Source organism: Anomaloglossus baeobatrachus, chromosome 1 (genome assembly GCF_048569485.1).
Source record: "Anomaloglossus baeobatrachus isolate aAnoBae1 chromosome 1, aAnoBae1.hap1, whole genome shotgun sequence".
Lineage (NCBI taxonomy): Eukaryota > Metazoa > Chordata > Amphibia > Anura > Aromobatidae > Anomaloglossus > Anomaloglossus baeobatrachus.
In genome coordinates this window covers 815,004,113-815,021,298 of record NC_134353.1, presented here as the reverse complement: position 1 = coordinate 815,021,298, position 17,186 = coordinate 815,004,113, and the positions used below count along the sequence as shown (strand labels likewise).

Here is a 17,186-nt window from a genome sequence, read left to right as displayed (position 1 = left end):
GGGAGGAGATCTTCTCCTGTGTGAGGAAAACTCGCCCTTGGATGGTATCGAATACCATGCCTAAAAAGGTGATCCGACGGGCCGGGATCAGAGAGGACTTCTTCCGATTTATCAGCCACCCTAACCGTGAAAGGGTGTCGATCGTGACCTGAACCCCGAGACGACAGTCCTCGAAAGAAGAGCCCTTTATCAACATATCGTCCAAGTACGGGATGACCATGACACCCCTGGCATGCAGGACGGACATGGCAGCAGCCATGATCTTCGTAAAGACCCTGGGTGCGGATGCGAGGCCGAAGGGAAGAGCTGTGAACTGGAAGTGATCTTCCGCTATCGCAAAACGGAGGAACTGTTGGTGAGAGGTGGCTATCGGGACGTGAAGATAGGCGTCTTGAATATCCAGCGATGCCAGGAATTCGCCTACCTCCATGGACGCGATGACGGACCGGAGTGACTCCATTCGAAACGGCCGAGGTCTCACCGACCTGTTCAGAAGCTTTAGGTCGAGGACGGGACGGACAGAGCCGTCCTTTTTGGGGACCACGAAAAGGTTGGAATAGAACCCCTTGAAACGTTCTGCGGGAGGGACTGGTACCACGACTCCCGTTCGGAGGAGGGAGTCTATGGAGTGAAAGAACGCGCGAGCCCGCGCGGTAGACTCGGGAGGGCGAGATAGGAAAAAACGTCTCGGTGGCTTTGCCTCGAATTCTATTTTGTAGCCTGATGTGATGATCTCTCTGACCCAGGCATCGGCGGTCAGGGGGATCCACACATGCTGAAATTGAGACAGACGCCCTCCCACAAGTCTGGCGCTGTTGCGCGCCGACCGCGAGTCACTTGGAGGAACGACGGCGGTAACCAGAAGAGGATCTCGTGGACTGGCGGGGGCGTGAACGCCAGGCGGGATTGGTCTTGAATGACGGGGTCTTCCTGTCTCTCGGAGGAGAGCGGCTTTTCCGCGGCTGGGGATTGGAGCTGAAGCTGCGAAAGGACCGGAAACGAGCGGTGGAGCGCCGATTCTGGAAGCGCTTGGGGCGCAATTGGGGGAGAGATGTACTCTTTCCTCCCGTTGCATCGGAGATCAGCTGGTCCAGCCTATCTCCGAAGAGACGCTCCCCTAGGAAGGGCAGGGAAGTTAGTGACTTCTTAGAGGCCGCATCCGCGTTCCAGGAGCGGAGCCAAAGGGCTCGACGGATGGCCACATTGTTGCTGGCGGCCTGGGTCGCGCAACTTGCAGACGCCAGGGCTGCATTGAGCAAGTACTCACCCGCGAGGGAAATCTGCGAGGCGATGGGAACCAGGTCCGGATTGGCAGGAATGGCGCGGAGACCGCCGCGTAGCGTGTCCGCCCAGGACATCAGGGCCTTCGCCACCCAAACCGAGGCGAAGGCCGGAGAGAGGGATGAGCCCGCTGCCTCGAAGGCGGAACGGGCCAACCTGTCAATAGTACGGTCCGTAGGATCTTTGAGAGACGTACCGTTAGTGAGTGGAAGGACTGTGTGAGAAGACAGGCGGGAGACTGGGGGGTCAACCACAGGGGAACCTGCCCAATCCTTTCGAAGACCCTCAGGAAAGGGATAATGCAAATCGATGGACTTACCGCTGGTAAATACCCTGTCCGGCTGTTGCCTGTGGCTGCGCAGTAACTCAGCGAATTCTGGATGTCCGCTGAATGTGTTCTGGGCCCGCTTCACCCGCTTACAGGAGACCTGGGTGCTCTGGGAGGAGACTGGGTCCACCTGTACCTTCAAGGTCTGGTTTACTGCTTCTATCAGGCTATTTACCATGTGCCGAATATCGGCCGCCTGCTCTGAGTCCTGCAGGGGTACCGCATCGGAATCATCCTCGGAGCAGTCAGAAGCCTCCCTGGAGGACTGACGGTCTGGACCTGGGGATGAAGGTGAAACCTGGGAAGAGTCTGAGGACGAGACCTGGCGGGTCCGTTTCTGAGCAGCAGAGGAGGACCCTGCAACGGGGCTCACCTGCTCCGGGGGCAATTGCGCCGGGTCTGCGGGAATCTGGGCGAGCGTCGGCAGCAGGCGTAGAGCTTGCGCGATGGTCCGAGAAGCCTCAGAGAGGGAATCTACGGACTGGGACAGGGACGCTAGCCAGTCGGGGGGGGGGCGGGACGCAGGGCCCTGCAGCATATGGCGCTGTGGCGTCTGCGGTATCAGAAACGTCGGCCGCGGAGTTCTGCGGAGGCTGTGCGTCTGTAGAACAGACGGAGCATAGTGGGGCGTCCTGACCCTGGGAAAATTTGGAGCTGCAGGAGGAGCATGCAAAAAATAGTGCAAAGGGGGCCTGCTTGGATTGGGTGGGCTTAGCCTTAGGCATGGTGCACACAGGTACTCTCCCTGGTGGCTGCTAGGAAGGAGACAGGAGAGGGTTAACTCGTCCCTAAACTCAGAGAATGCTACCTAGTGAGGGCTACTCCTTAGGAGCAGAGCTTACCCAGGTCCTGCGTGCTGCCCACCAGTCCAGAAGTGGAGTCCAGGAATGAGCTGGCCAGAAAAGTCAGAACGCCGGCGCGCTGCAGCCTCAGGGGACCAGAGGCAGGCTAAAATGGCGAGGGGACGCTGGAGGAGGCTGGGGGAGGAGCAGGATTCCGGCGCGAAAAGTCTGGAGGATTCACAGCCCCCACCATCTGCCAGGAGGCAGAGCAGTGGGAGGTACAGAGGGAGACGACCGGCGGCCAATAGCGCTGCAGCGGGGGCGTGGCTAGGACGCAGGAGCGACTAGGCCGAGACCGGGGACTAAATTTATGGAGGGGGCCGGGGGAAAGAGCAGGGAAGTCGGATCCTACCTGCAATCGGCGGCGCCGGCTCAGCGATGGATGCGGTGCAGGCAGAGCTCCCTGGCCCTGCCTGTGAACAGCGCTGCTCGTCCAGGAAGGCTCCGGGGGAGAGCGTGCTGAAGGCAGGGTAGTGGGCATCATGATGGGGGTAGACAGCCCCCTATGAGGAGAAGGCAGCGTGACAGGGCCCCATCTATCACAAACGCTGCTGAGGTTCCATCCCTGCTGTATTCCCCTGTACGCCCTTTGGGGTGATACCTCAGGGCGAATCAGGGGTGCCCACAAAACAACCTGCCCACACGCGCACCCCCGGGAGTGGTACCACGGGGACGGGCGGGGGAGAGGGCCCCGAAGTCTCAAGCCCCTGCGACCCTGGGGAGCGGTACCCACGGGGCTGCGGAGAATGAGTGAAGCGAATACCTGCAGAGAAGAAGACGACAGGTATGAGAGCGATGAGCGGCGCCGAAATAAAATAAAAAAGCGCAAAAACATACATGGCTGAGGGGGGCCGAGACGGCCCACATCAGCCTCCTACGACACTAAGCTAAAAACTGGTCTGAGCCCGCCTCCGGCTCGGGGTGTATGCTGCTAGGGAGGAGCTAACTTTTTTATGTTTACTTAGTGTCAGCCTCCTAGTGACAGCAGCATAACCCATGGTCCTGTGTCCCCCAATGAAACGATAGAGAAATTCTCTTTTTCTTTATCGTTCCTTTGGGAGACCCAGACCATGGGACGTTCCAAAGCTGTCCCTGGGTGGGAATAAACAGAAAAAACTAAGAAGTAGGCGGAGCCTAACTTCACAAGTGGGCGACAGCCGCCTGAAGGATGCGTCTGCCCAAACTCGCATCTGCCGAAGCATGAGCATGCACTTGGTAGTGCTTCGAAAAGGTATGCAGGCTAGTCCAAGTGGCAGCCTGACAGACTTGTTGAGCCGTAGCCTGGTGCCTAAAAGCCCAAGAGGCACCGACAGCTCTGGTCGAGTGTGCTTTGATCCCCGGCGGGGGAGGCACCTGAGTACTCTGATAGGCGTCCGAAATGGTCGATCTAATCCAACGGGCCAAGGTCGGCTTAGAAGCAGAGAGACCCTTGCGCCGCCCTGTGGTTAGCACAAAAAGAGAGGTGCACCGCCTAAGCGCAGCGGTGCGAGACACACAAATCCAGAGAGCACGCACCAGATCTAGAGTATGCAGCGCTTTCTCAAAGCGATGAACAGGGGCCGGACAGAAGGAAGGCAAGGAAATATCCTGGTTAAGGTGGAAGGGAGAGACCACCTTAGGAAGAAAGTCCGGGGTCGGACGGAGAACTACCTTGTCTTGGTGAAAAAGCAAAAAAAAGGTGACTCCGAGGAGAGCGCAGCCAAATCAGAGACTCTCCTGAGAGAAGTTATGGCAACTAGAAAGGCCACCTTTTGAGAAAGACGATACAAAGAAACCTCCCTAAGGGGCTCGAAAGGGGGTTTCTGCAATACCGTGAGGACCAAGTTAAGGTCCCAGGGATCCAAGGGCCGCCGATAAGGCGGAATGATGTGAGACGCACCTTGCATGAAGGTGCGAACCTGAGCCAGCCGGGCGAGATGCCGCTGGAACAGCACTGATAGAGCTGAGACTTGTCCCTTGAAAGAGTTGAGGGACAGTCCTAGCTACAGACCGGACTGTAAAAAAGACAGAAAGGTCGGCAACTAGAATGGCCAAGGAGAATGGCCGGAAGAGCGACACCAGGACAGGAAAATTTTCCAAGTCCTGTGATAGATCTTGACGGAGGAAGACTTACGGGCCCGAGTCATAGTGGAGATGACTTCAGGAGGAATACCAGAAGCCGTCAAAATCCAGGACTCAAGAGCCACGCCGTCAATTTGAGTACCGCAGAATTCGGGCGGAAAGAAGGGAATTTTGTTACTTACCGTAAATTCCTTTTCTTCTAGCTCCAATAGGGAGACCCAGACAATTGGGTGTATAGCTACTGCCTCCGGAGGCCACACAAAGCATTACACTAAAAAGTGTAAGGCCCCTCCCCTTCTGGCTATACACCCCCCGTGGGATCACGGGCTGCTCAGTTTTAGTGCTAAAGCAAGAAGGAGGAAAGCCAATAACTGGTTTAAACAAATTCACTCCGAATAACATCGGAGAACTGAAAACCGTTCAACATGAACAACATGTATACCCGCAAAAAAAAACCAAAAATCCCGAAGGACAACAGGGCGGGTGCTGGGTCTCCCAATTGGAGCTAGAAGAAAAGGAATTTACGGTAAGTAACAAAATTCCCTTCTTCTTTGTCGCACCTAATTGGGAGACCCAGACAATTGGGACGTCCAAAAGCTGTCCCTGGGTGGGTAACTTAATACCTCATGTTAGAGCTGCAAAACAGCTCTCCCTTACGAGGAGGCAACTGCCGTCTGCAGGACTCCTCTACCTAGGCCGGCGTTCGCCGAAGCGTAGGCATGCACCTGATAATGTATGGTGAAAGTGTGCAGACTCTACCAGGTAGCTGCCTGGCACATCTGTTGAGCCGTAGCCTGGTGACGTAATGCCCAGGACGTACCCACGGCTCTGGTTGAATGGGCGTTCAGCCGTGATGGAACCGGAAGCCTAGCAGAACGGTAGGCTTCAAGAATTGGTTCTTTGATCTATCGAGCCAGGGTGGATTTGGAAGCCTGCGACCCTTTGCGCTTACCAGCGACAAGGACAAAGAGTGTATCCGAGCGGCGCAAAGGCGCCGTGCGGGAAATGTAGATTCTGAGTGGTCTCACTAGATCTAACAAATGTAAGTCCTTTTCATACCGATGAACCGGATGAGGACAAAAGGAAGGTAAGGAGATATCCTGATTAATATGAAACGAGGATACTACCTTAGGGAGAAACTCCTGAATGAGGCGCAACACTACCTTGTCCTGGTGGAACACCAGGAAGGGAGCCTTGGATGACAGTGCTGCTAGCTCAGACACTGTCCGAAGAGACGTGATCGCTACCAGAAAGGCCACTTTCTGAGATAGTCGAGAAGGTGAAACATTCGTCAGAGGCTCGAAAGGCGGCTTCTGGAGAGCAAGTAGTACCCTGTTCAGATCCCATGGATCTAACGGCCGCTTGTACGGGGGGACGATATGACAAACCCCCTGCAGGAACGTGCGTACCTGAGGAAGTCGTGCTAGACGCCTCTGAAAAAAACACCAATAGCGCCAAGCCTTGCCCTATAAGGGAGCCGAGCGACAAGCCCTTTTCCAACCGAAATTGCAGGAAGGAAAGAAGAGTAGGCAATGCCAATGGCCTGGGGGACACTCCTTGTACAGAGCACCAGTATAAGAAAATCTTCCACGTCCGTGGTAGATCTTAGCAGACGTGGGCTTCCTAGCCTGACTCATAGTGGCAACGACCCCTTGGGATAATCCTGAGGACACTAGGATCCAGGACTCAATGGCCACACAGTAGGTTCAGGGCCGTAGAATTCTGGAAAAAACGGCCCTTGGGACAGTAAGTCTGGCCGGTCTGGTAGTGCCCACGGTTGACCGACCGTGAGATGCCTGTCGCCAGAGCTCTTTGATCGCAATGAAAATCGGGACCTTGCTATTGTGCCGATTCTTGACACCCGTCCGGGTGCAGAGACCATTCCGCTGCGTCCACGCCCTGGTAACTGCGGATATGGTGTATGCTCTGTCTGCCACCCACAGCAGAATCCGGCGAACTTCCTGGAAGTCTCGCCGACTGCGTAGTCCGCCTTGGTGGTTGATGTATGCCACCGCTGTGGATTGTCCGACTGAATTCGGATCTGTTTGCTTTCCAGCCACTGCAGGAAGGCTTGTAGAGCAATATACACTGCCCAGAGCTCCAGACAATTGATCTGAAGAGTGGACTCCTCTGAAAAGAGTTCTTGATCGTCTGAGAAAGAGCGACGTTCCTGTGTAGGGACGTCGACTACTCCTCCCATTAGCGAAGAATGTTCCATTGAAGTGGACGCAGATGAAACTGCGTGAAAGGGACTGCCTCTGGATGAGGCGTCTCCTTGAAAGAGAGACTGCACCCCCGTCTGTAGTGAACGCTGTTTGTCCAGCGGACGCTTCACTATCGCTGAGAGAGTGTGAAAACTCCTTGCCAAGATATGCCAGCGATTGGGTTTAACTTTGAAAAGTTGAAGACCCACCCGAAACCCTGGAAAGTCTCCAGCGCCATGTTCAGGCTGTGTTGGCATGCCTCTTAAAAGAGTGCCTTGACAAGTAGATGGTCTAAGTAAGGGATCACAGAGTGACCCTGAGAGTGCGGGACTGCTCACACTGCTGCCGTGAAGTCGGTGAAAACCCGTGGGGCTGTCGCCAGACCGAAGGGTAGGGCTACGAACTGAAGATGCTCGTCTTCAATAACGAATGGTAGCAAACGCCGGTGTCCTGGAGCAACCGGCACGTTGAGATAAGCATCCTGATGTCTATTGATGCTAGGAAATCTCTTTGAGACATTGAGGCAATGACGGAGCGGAGGGATTCCATCCGGAACCGCCTGGTTTTCACGTGCTAGGTGAGCCGTTTTATGTTGGCACTACGACCAGATCGGAGTAAAAAGCGTATCTTGTTCCTGAGGAGGAACAGGGATTACTACTCTTTCTGCCTTCAGAAGAGCCTCGGCTCGGCCGGTGAGGAAGTTTTGGGACAAACTGTCTCTCATCCACCGGCCTTTGACCTGTGGCAGGTAAGTGTCGCTAAAGCGGGGGAGTCTGCGACCGATCGGGGACGCGGAGTGAGAGGGCTGAAAGTCATGAGGAAAACGCCGTGGTAGCGGTTCCTCCTGCTGCTTTCCCCGGGCGTGATGGAGCCCGCCAGGAATCTGCGCCCCTCTGAGCCTTTTGCGTCCTTTTGGACGAGGACCACTGGGACCTGCCCGAGCCTGGGAAGGACCGAAACCTCGACTGTCCATTCTCCTGTTGGGTTTTGTTTGATGTGGGCCGGGGTAAGGAAGAATCCGTACCCTTGTACAGTTGAATGATTACATCCAACCACTCACTAAACAGTCTGTCACCAGATAACGGCAACCTGGTTAAGCACTTTTTTGGAAGCAGCATCTGCTCCAATCCCTTAACCACTAGGCTCTGCGTAAAAACACGGAGTTGGCGGACGCCACTGACGTACGGCTCGTAGCGTCCAGGACAGCATTAACAGCTTGAGTCGCAATGCCGACATTGCGAGGTTAAGGACGCTACTGCGGCCAAGATGTACATGTGACAGCGTCCCCCTGCGCAATACTAGCTGAAAAAGCTTGGAGTGCCTCTACGGCTGCGAATGCCGGAGCAACCGATCCGCCGATAGCTTCATAGACAGATTGCAACGAGAGGTCTATCTGTCTGTCAATGGCATGTTTAAGTGAAGTCCCATCTTCCACTGCAACTATAGATCTAGCCGCAAGCCTGGAGATTGGGGGATCCACCTTTGGACACTGGGTCTAGCGCTTGACCACGTCAGGGGGGAAGAGACACCGCGTATCCTAAATACGGTTGGAGAAACTGTTATCGGGATAAGCGTGGAGATTCTGGACTGCTTCTCTGGAGTCAGAGTGACCAGAAAAATACTCAATATACACTTGAGATACTGAAAGAGGGATTTATCCTGCTGTGAAGCTGACTCCTCCACTGGAGGAGTTGAGAGGGAAATACCCAACTTTCCATTGATGGACGCTATAAGATTATTCACTATAGCGTCACCATCCGGTGCATCCGGATTGAGAGCGGTCTCAAGATCAGAGTCCTGAACAGCTACGTCTGTCCCCTGATACAGAGAGTACTCCTGTGGTGACCCTGACCAGTGATGAAGTCGAGGGCCGTTTCCATGGAGCTCGCTTAGGCCGTCTGGGACTGTCGTCCGTGTCAGAGCCTGCACCCTGGGATGTATGGGACCCCCCTGGAACCCTGATTTATTCCAAGTCAGGGTGGCCAGGGGCATTGAATCAACCTTGGCCAAGGTATATCTGGACTGCAAAGTCTGTAAGCTATTAGTCATAATCACAGACAATATAGCAGCGGAAACTGCAACTCCATCCCTGTCCATGGACAGGAATCACAGGTGGTCTTTTGGCTACCTGTAGCGGAGACCCCGGTTGAGCAATTGCACATACTGGGGGCCCTGGAACCGTATCACGTGCAGTACAAGCAGCATAGAAAGCCTGTGCCTTGGCACCCCTGCGTTTTTGCTGTTGTTGTCTAGCCATCTAGGAGCATTAGCTAAGAATAGCGACCTTACAGTGAAAGCATACAAGCATGAAGTACAAATAAACACTTCAGCATATGTAGTACAAGCAGCTTAGAAAGCTTGTGCCTTGGCACCTTTGCTTTTCTGCTGCTGTTGTCTAGTTATTCAGGAGCATTAGCGAAGAATAGCGACATACAGTGAATGTATAGCATACAAACATGAAAATAAACACTGCAGCACATGCAATTCAAGCAGCATTGAAAGCTTGTGTCTTAGCACCCTTGCTGTTTGCTGCCGCTGGCTAGCCATCTAGGCGGGTAGACAGCCAAGAATAGCCATTACAGTGCCATGTATAGCATACAAGCCCAAAGGACACATGACACTTCAGCACATGCAAGACAAGCAGCATAGAAAGTCTGTGCTTTAGCACCGCTGCTTTTTAGCTGCTGTTTCTAGGCCTGCATCCTGAATAGCGACTTTACAAAAGTACAGCAGGAGACTTCGGCATTAGTGGGTCAGCACTGCAGCTGCCGCTTACCGCCCGCACAAAAGCAGGTGTGTGGCGCCTCCTGTGATTGCTAGCTCAGCGCTTGTCTCCGTTTTCCCGCTCTGCGTGCCGGAATGGCTGCCGGCGTCCAGAGAAGAGGGGCGGGCCGAGGGCGTGCCCGAGACAAGAGCGGGAACCCGGCGTCCCACTGAGTCTAGTGAAGGGGGCTGGAGAATGCAAAGCAGACTCCAGCTCCCTGCGCTGACTTACTGTACAGCGTCCCGCCCCTTCCCTGACTGGCAGGGCTGGGGGCGGGAACGAAAGGAAAACTAGGCCGCAAAGCCGGGGACTCGAGTAATAAGCGCGGCCGTCCTATGTGCACGGCCGGCGCGGAAGTCCCCGGCGCACCACAAGTCCCAGCCGCGCCACAGTGTAAAACACCCAGCAGCGGCCGGCGCGGCAGTTCCCAATACATAAATTCACTCAGCAAAGCTGCAGTGAATAATAGCACAAGCGCTCCGCGCTGTTGTCCCCGGCGCACTAACACTCCCAGCAATGCTGGTGCGTGTGTGCGCGATGTGTACGGGGACACAGAGTACCTTAATGTCGCAGGGCCCTGTCCCTGAGGATACCCAGCTCCAAATCCAGCAGGTTCTCTGGGTCTGTGGATGGAGCCCGGTCTCAGTGCCTGGAGACCGGTAAGATCCCACTTCACCCAGAGCCCTGAGGGGGGATGGGGAAGGAAAACAGCATGTGGGCTCCAGCCTCCGTACCAGCAATAGGTACCTCAACCTTACAAACCGCAAGTGGGGTGAGAAGGGAGCATGCTGGGGGCCCCATATGGGCCCACTTTTCTTCCATCCGACATAGTCAGCAGCTACTGCTGACTAAACAGTGGAGCTATTGCATGGATGTGTGCCTCCTTCGCACAAAGCTTGAAAACTGAGCAGCCCGTGATCCCACGGGGGGTGTATAGCCAGAAGGGGAGGGGCCTTACACTTTTTAGTGTAATGCTTTGTGTGGCCTCCGGAGGCAGTAGCTATACACCCAATTGTCTGGGTCTCCCAATTAGGAGCGACAAAGAAAACGGACCTTGTGAGAGCAGGTCTGGACGGTCCGGAAGATGCCACGGCATCTCCACGGACAGTTGGAGCAGGTCCGGATACCAAGCTCGCCTGGGCCAGTCCGGTGCAATGAGGATGACTCGACGGCCCTCCATTCTGATCTTGCGCAGGACTCTGGGCAAGAGAGCTAGAGGGGGAAGCACGTAGGACAGACGAAACTGGGACCAGTCTTTAACCAGAGCGTCCGCGGCGAACGCCTGAGGATCGTGGGAGCGAGCCACGTAAACCGGAACCTTGTTGTTGTGACGGGATGCCATTAGGTCCACGTCCGGAGTGCCCCACTTGCGGCAGATTGACTGAAACACTGCCGGGTGCAGGGACCACTCGCCACCGTCCACGGATTGACGGCTGAGATAATCTGCCTCCCAGTTTTCTACGCCAGGGATGTGGACTGCGGATATGGTGGACTTGGAGTCCTCCGCCCATTGAAGAATGCGTTGAACCTCCAACATTGCCAGGCGGCTGCGTGTCCCGCCTTGGTGATTGATGTAGGCAACCGCTGTCGCGTTGTCTGATTGGACTCGAATGTGCCTGCCCGCCAACAGGTGGTGAAAGGCTAGGAGAGCTAGAAGCACAGCTCTGGTTTCCAGCACATTGATTGAAAGGACTGACTCGGACGGAGTCCAAGTGCCCTGTGCTCTGTGGTGGAGATGTACCGCTCCCCAGCCGGATAGGCTGGCATCCGTGGTGAGAATCACCCAGGACGGAGTCAGGAAGGAGCGCCCTTGGGACAGGGAGAGGGGTCGAAGCCACCACTGAAGACAGCTCCTGGTCCGTGGCGACAGAGCCACTAACCTCTGTAAGGAGGAAGGCCGCTTGTCCCAACAGCGGAGAATGTCCAGCTGCAGAGGACGCAGATGGAACTGGGCAAAGGGAACCGCCTCCATGGAGGCCACCATTTGACCCAGCACCTGCATCAGGCGCCTGAGGGAATAACGGCGGGGCCTCAGGAGAGAGCGCACCGCTAGCCGGAGAGACTGCTGTTTGATTAAGGGCAACTTCACAAGTGCCGGCAAAGTCTCGAACTGCATCCCTAGGTACGTGAGACTCTGGGTCGGAGTCAGAGTGGATTTGGGAAGATTGACAATCCACCCGAATTGGGCTAGGGTGGCGAGAGTGAGCGAAACACTCCGCTGACAGTCTGCGCTGGCTGTACCCTTGACCAGAAGGTCGTCCAGATAAGGAAGCACTGCTAACCCCTGGAGGTGCAGGACCGCAATCACTGCCGCCATGACCTTGGTGAATACCCGAGGGGCCGTGGCTAACCCGAAGGGGAGAGCCACGAATTGGAAATGATCCTCTCCTATCGCAAAACGTAACCAACGCTGATGTGACACTGCGATTGGCACATGTAGATAGGCATCTCTGATGTCGATGGACGCCAGGAACTCCCCTTGGGTCATAGAGGCAATGACTGATCGCAGAGACTCCATGCGAAAATGCCGCACCCGGACATGCTTGTTGAGAAGCTTGAGATCCAGGATGGGCCGGAAGGTACCGTCCTTTTTTGGAACTAGGAAGAGATTTGAGTAAAAACCTCTGAACCGTTCCTGAGCGGGAACTGGGACAATCACTCCGTTTGCCTGCAAGGACGCCACGGCCTGCGAGAAGGCGGCGGCCTTGGAGCAGGGGGGAGTAGAGAGAAAAAATCTGTTTGGAGGGCTGGTAAAGAATTCTATCCTGTAGCCGTGAGATATGATGTCTCTCACCCACTGATCGGAGACTTGCTTTAACCAAGCGTCGCCAAAGTGGGAGAGCCTGCCACCGACTAAGGACGTGGCTGGAGCGGGACAAGAGTCATGAGGAAGCTGCCTTAGTGGCAGAACCTCCTGCGGTCTTCTGCGGACGCGCTTTTGGGCGCCAGTTGGATTTCTGATCCTTGGCTGAGTTAGCGGACGAGGCGGAAGGCTTAGAGGATGACCAGTTGGAGGAACGAAAGGAACGAAACCTCGATTGATTCCTACCCTGGGCGGGTTTCCTGGTCTTGGTTTGTGGCATGGAAGTACTCTTCCCGCCAGTAGCTTCTTTAATGATTTCATCCAGCTGTTCACCAAACAGCCGTGAACCAGCAAAAGGGAGCCCAGCAAGAAACTTCTTGGAAGAAGCATCTGCCTTCCACTCTCGAAGCCACAAAATCCTGCGGATAACAAGAGAATTAGCTGAAGCCACCGCAGTGCGGTGAGCAGCCTCTAGCATGGCAGACATGGCATAAGATGAAAAAGCTGAAGCCTGAGCAGTTAAGGTAACCATCTCAGGCATAGATTCCTTGGTGAGGGAATGCATCTCCTCTAGAGAAGCAGAGATGGCTTTGAGAGCCCACACTGCTGCAAAAGTCGGGGAAAACGCGGCCCCCGCAGCTTCATACACAGATTTGGCCAGAAGGTCAATCTGACGGTCAGTGGAATCCTTAAGTGAGGTGCCGTCAGCCACCGACACAACGGTCCGGGCTCATAGCCTAGACACCGGAGGGTCTACCTTTGGGGAGTGAGACCACTCCTTGACCACCTCAGGTGGAAATGGAAACCGGTCATCAGAACCACGCTTTGGAAAGCGTTTGTCAGGGCAGGCCCTGAGTTTGGTCACAGCGGTCTGAAAGCTGAAGTGGTTAAAGAACACACTCTTCACTCTCTTAGGCGAGGTAAACTGATGTTTTGCTCCTCTGACAGTGGCGGATTGAGATCCAGTACAGAATTAATAGAAGCAATCAAATCACTAAGATCTGAGTCACCCTCAGAGAAATCCATGGGATACATAGCCTCCCAGTGAGGGCATCCTCCTCATCTTGAGAGTCAGCTCTTGAGACAGAGCCGTGGGATGGGGAGGGGGAGGAAACCCTGCGCCTTCTCTTAGAAGGACGGGGTCTGGGATCAGATAATGTATCCTCCGTGAGCTCCGATGGACGGAGGTCAGAGGATAGGAGTCCTCTGTCAAGAGTATTAGAGGCACCCTGTGAGGGAGGCTGATGCATATTCATCAAAAGTCCTGGACAAAAGTCCCATGGACTCAGCAAATGACTGGGATATGGACCTAGAAAAGGACTCTACCCAGGCCGGGGGTTCAGTCACAGGTGCAGCAGCAGCCTGAGAGACCACTGGGGGTGAGACTCCAGGCTGTGGCACCGCCAAGTTAGAGCAACCATCACAGTGTGGATAAATGCTCGGCTCAGGCAGCAGGAGCTTACATGCAGTGCATGCAGAATAAAGCTTTGGAGCCTTGCTCCTTGTGTGAGACATGCTGCTGGAGTGGGGGCTTTGCAGAGAATGAACCCCAGGGAGAATATACAGAGGTCCACAACCGGAGACCGGCTGTGGCTTACCAGACCGCTGAGCGCGGTGTTGTGTGCCCTCCAGATCCCGAAGCCCGGTCCCCCAGTCGCAGCACCTCAGCAGAGATGCAGAATGCAGGATGTCCCAGAGCAGAGTGAACTCTGCCTGAGAAATGACTAGGGGGCGTTCCTATAAAAGAGCGGGAACTGGAGGGCTATAGAGACCTGCAGGGAAGGAGGGACGCCCCAGCAGTGGGGAGTGTCCCACCCCTGTGTAGAACGGCCGCCGGGAGGAGCCGAACCTGTCCCTCTGCATGAGTGACATGCGAGGGCAGGAAAATGAAACTAGGCCTCCGGCGAAGCCGGGGCCTAAATTTAAGCGGCGAGGCCGATAAGCAGGCACCATCGGCGCGGTTCTCAGGCAAAAGCTAGAGAATCCGCCGGAAAAGTTAAAACAATCACATACAGCATACTCTCCCCTTACAATAAAGAACCGGGAGCCCCAACATAAACGTCTCAGGTACTTAGCTGCTGAGACGCAGGGCCATGTCCCTGGGGATGAGTGCTCCGGTTGCAACAGAATCCTCAAGGGGCTGTGGATGGAGACCGGACTCCTGCCAGGCATGGAGACCGTGCTGGCTCCCACTTCAAGCCAGAGCCCAGAAGGGATGGTGAAGGAGCGCGGCATGTAAGGCTGCAGCCTTGTAAATCAACCTTAACAACACCGCCGACACAGTGGGGTAAGAAGGGACATGCCGGGAGTCCAGACATGGACCCGCTTTTCTTCAAACTCTTTCCAAAAGTCAAACAAATCAGATGAGAATGCATGTGTGGATGTATGCCTCCTGACACAAAGCAATAAACTGGCTAGGACTGGCTACCAGGGGGTGTATAAGCTCAGAGGGAGGAGCTACACTTTTGAGTGTAGTACTTTGTGTGTCCTCCGGAGGCAGAAGCTAAACACCCATGGTCTGGGTCTCCCAAAGGAACGATAAAGAAAAGGAAGTCAGTACAATGTCCTCGTTCATATGAAACGGGGAAATAACCATCACAAGAAAATCCGGAAGGGGGCGTAGAACCACCTTGTTCTGATGAAAGATCAGAAAGGGTTCGCGGCAAGAGAGTGCTGCCAGTTCCGAAACTTGTCTGATGGACGTAATCGCCACTAAGAATGTTACCTTCCAGGAGAGAAGAGCAAGAGAAGATTCCTTTAAAGGTTCAAAAGGGGGACCCTGGATACCGTCCAAAACGTGATTGAGGTCCCATGGGTCCAGCGACCGTTTATACGGGGGATCTAGATGGATAACGCCCTTGAGGATTGCAAGCTAGGCGGTATTGATAAAATATTGAGAGAGATGAAACCTGCCCCTTAAGGGAGGTGAGGGCCAACCCCTTTTGCAACCTGACTGCAAAAAAAAAATCAAGAATTCTGGGGATCGCCAGAGGCATAGGTTGGACATTAGATTCCCTGCACTGGGAAAGGAAAGTTTTCCACGTATGGTGGTAAATACGGGATGAAGGCCGGCTTTCGGGCACTGTACAAACATCATTCCCCTTCCTCCGGCTCCTCAGACTGCGGAACATGTGGGAGAACCCCATCTGTGTACCCCAGAGGGAGAACCATGGGGGTCATGCCCTTTTTCTGATCTGCAACCGGTGAAGCTGAGGGCTGATTCTTATCAGAAGGACCCTCTATAGAGGTGTCATCAGGCTGCGTTCTGTCCATGGCCCCCGAGGGGTGTGAGGACGATGTTGCATAGCCAGCACCAGGTTATGGGAACTGTGCCCACTCCGGGGACTGGGAGCCGTAGGCTCTGGGCTGGCAGCGGTTGCTGCGGTGGTGGTGGGGGAGCTACAGGGGCACCAGACTCACAGAAGGAAGAGGTGCTATCATCCTCTAGTAGCTCAGCATGGCAGGATACATTAAAAAGGTCTTATAGTTGTTGCTGTAGTTGTGCAGGGTATAAAACATGTGACTGCAGCCTCTGGTTGATGAGCCACAAACTCTAGATTGTAATGAGGGAGCAATGCTCTGCAGAGCTAATGTGCAAGTGAGGATATAACTCAACCAGAACACTGATGACCCCTCCACCCCCCCCCCTCCTGCGTCCCAGTTCCTGTGGGAAGGAGGATGCTAGCTCTGAGAGACGCCCACAGGCTCTGATCACAACAAGAGGGAGTAATGCTCTGCAGAGCTCATGTGTGAGCATGGGTTACGTGCGCTTTCGTGAGGGGGCGTGGCTTATAAAGTGTCGGAGGGGGCGGAGCTTAGCTCTGACAAGTGGCATGAGAAAATATAACAAAAAGAATGGTGGGAAGGGACTCCCCTTCCCTCCTCCAGCCCTGCACAGCAATGGTGGACAGAAAAAGTAAAAGAAAGAGTCCTGGGGGCTCTCCCCCTCCCCCCACCACAGGTGGAATGCTATGCAGGAGTCTGCAATCAGCCCAATCCAGTCAGTGTGAACTTTGCTCCAATTCCTGTCAGGGAGCCAGTGTGGAGATTCTGACGCCTGCTGTGCCCGGTCACAGAGCGTGTATCAACTGAGAGCCTGCCAGAGGAACTGAGGAAGTTTTCATCTGCTCTGGAAAATCGGTGCCTGTGAGAACCGTCGTCCAGTGATTAACAGCCCAGCATCCAGCGTCGCAGGAGGGGGTACGGGAGGCGACACTCAGCGTTCCCGCCTGTTGATGATTTTGGGAAATCGGTCCCCGAAGGAAACCGTCGCCCTCTAAAAACAAAAAATTCTTGCTGCAGTAGTCTGCAGAGATGTGCCTCCTATAGACACTAAGCTAAAACTGAAGTAGCCTGGCTGGGCCAGGGGGTGTATACTGCACGGGAGGAGCTAACATCTATGCATCTACTTAAGTGTCCTCCTATGGATAAGCAGCCATGGTCCTGTGTCCCCCAATGAGGCGTCAGAGAAATAAGCCCTCACTACGCCAAAGATCCCACAAATGAGAACGCTACGGGTCGTGGAAAATGGCGCAAAACGTGCGCTACTTTTTTTTGCAAACCTTTTTTTTTAACCCCTTAGATAAAAGTAAACCTATACATTATTGGTGTCCATGAACTCGCACCGAACTGAGGCATCACAAAAATATATCAGTTTTACCATATGGTGAACACAGTGAATAACACATCTCAATAACTATAGTGCAATCGCACTTTTTTTTTTTTTTGCAATTTTTCCGCATTTGGCATTTTTTTGCCGTTTTCCAGAGCACTATATGGTAAAACTCATGGTTTCATTTAAAAAGTACAACTTGTCCCGCAAAAAAACAAGTCCTAACATGGCAAGAATGATGGAAAAACAAAAAAAACAAAAAAAATAAAAAAAAAATTTTTACAGTTCTGA

General features: G+C 54.2%; 1 protein-coding gene across 1 annotated transcript in view; it reads right to left on the bottom strand.

Annotated features, from left to right (window-relative positions):
- CHD1 (chromodomain helicase DNA binding protein 1) overlaps positions 1-17,186 on the bottom strand; it is a 295,481-nt gene that overhangs the window by 67,266 nt on the left and 211,029 nt on the right. The window lies entirely within an intron of this gene.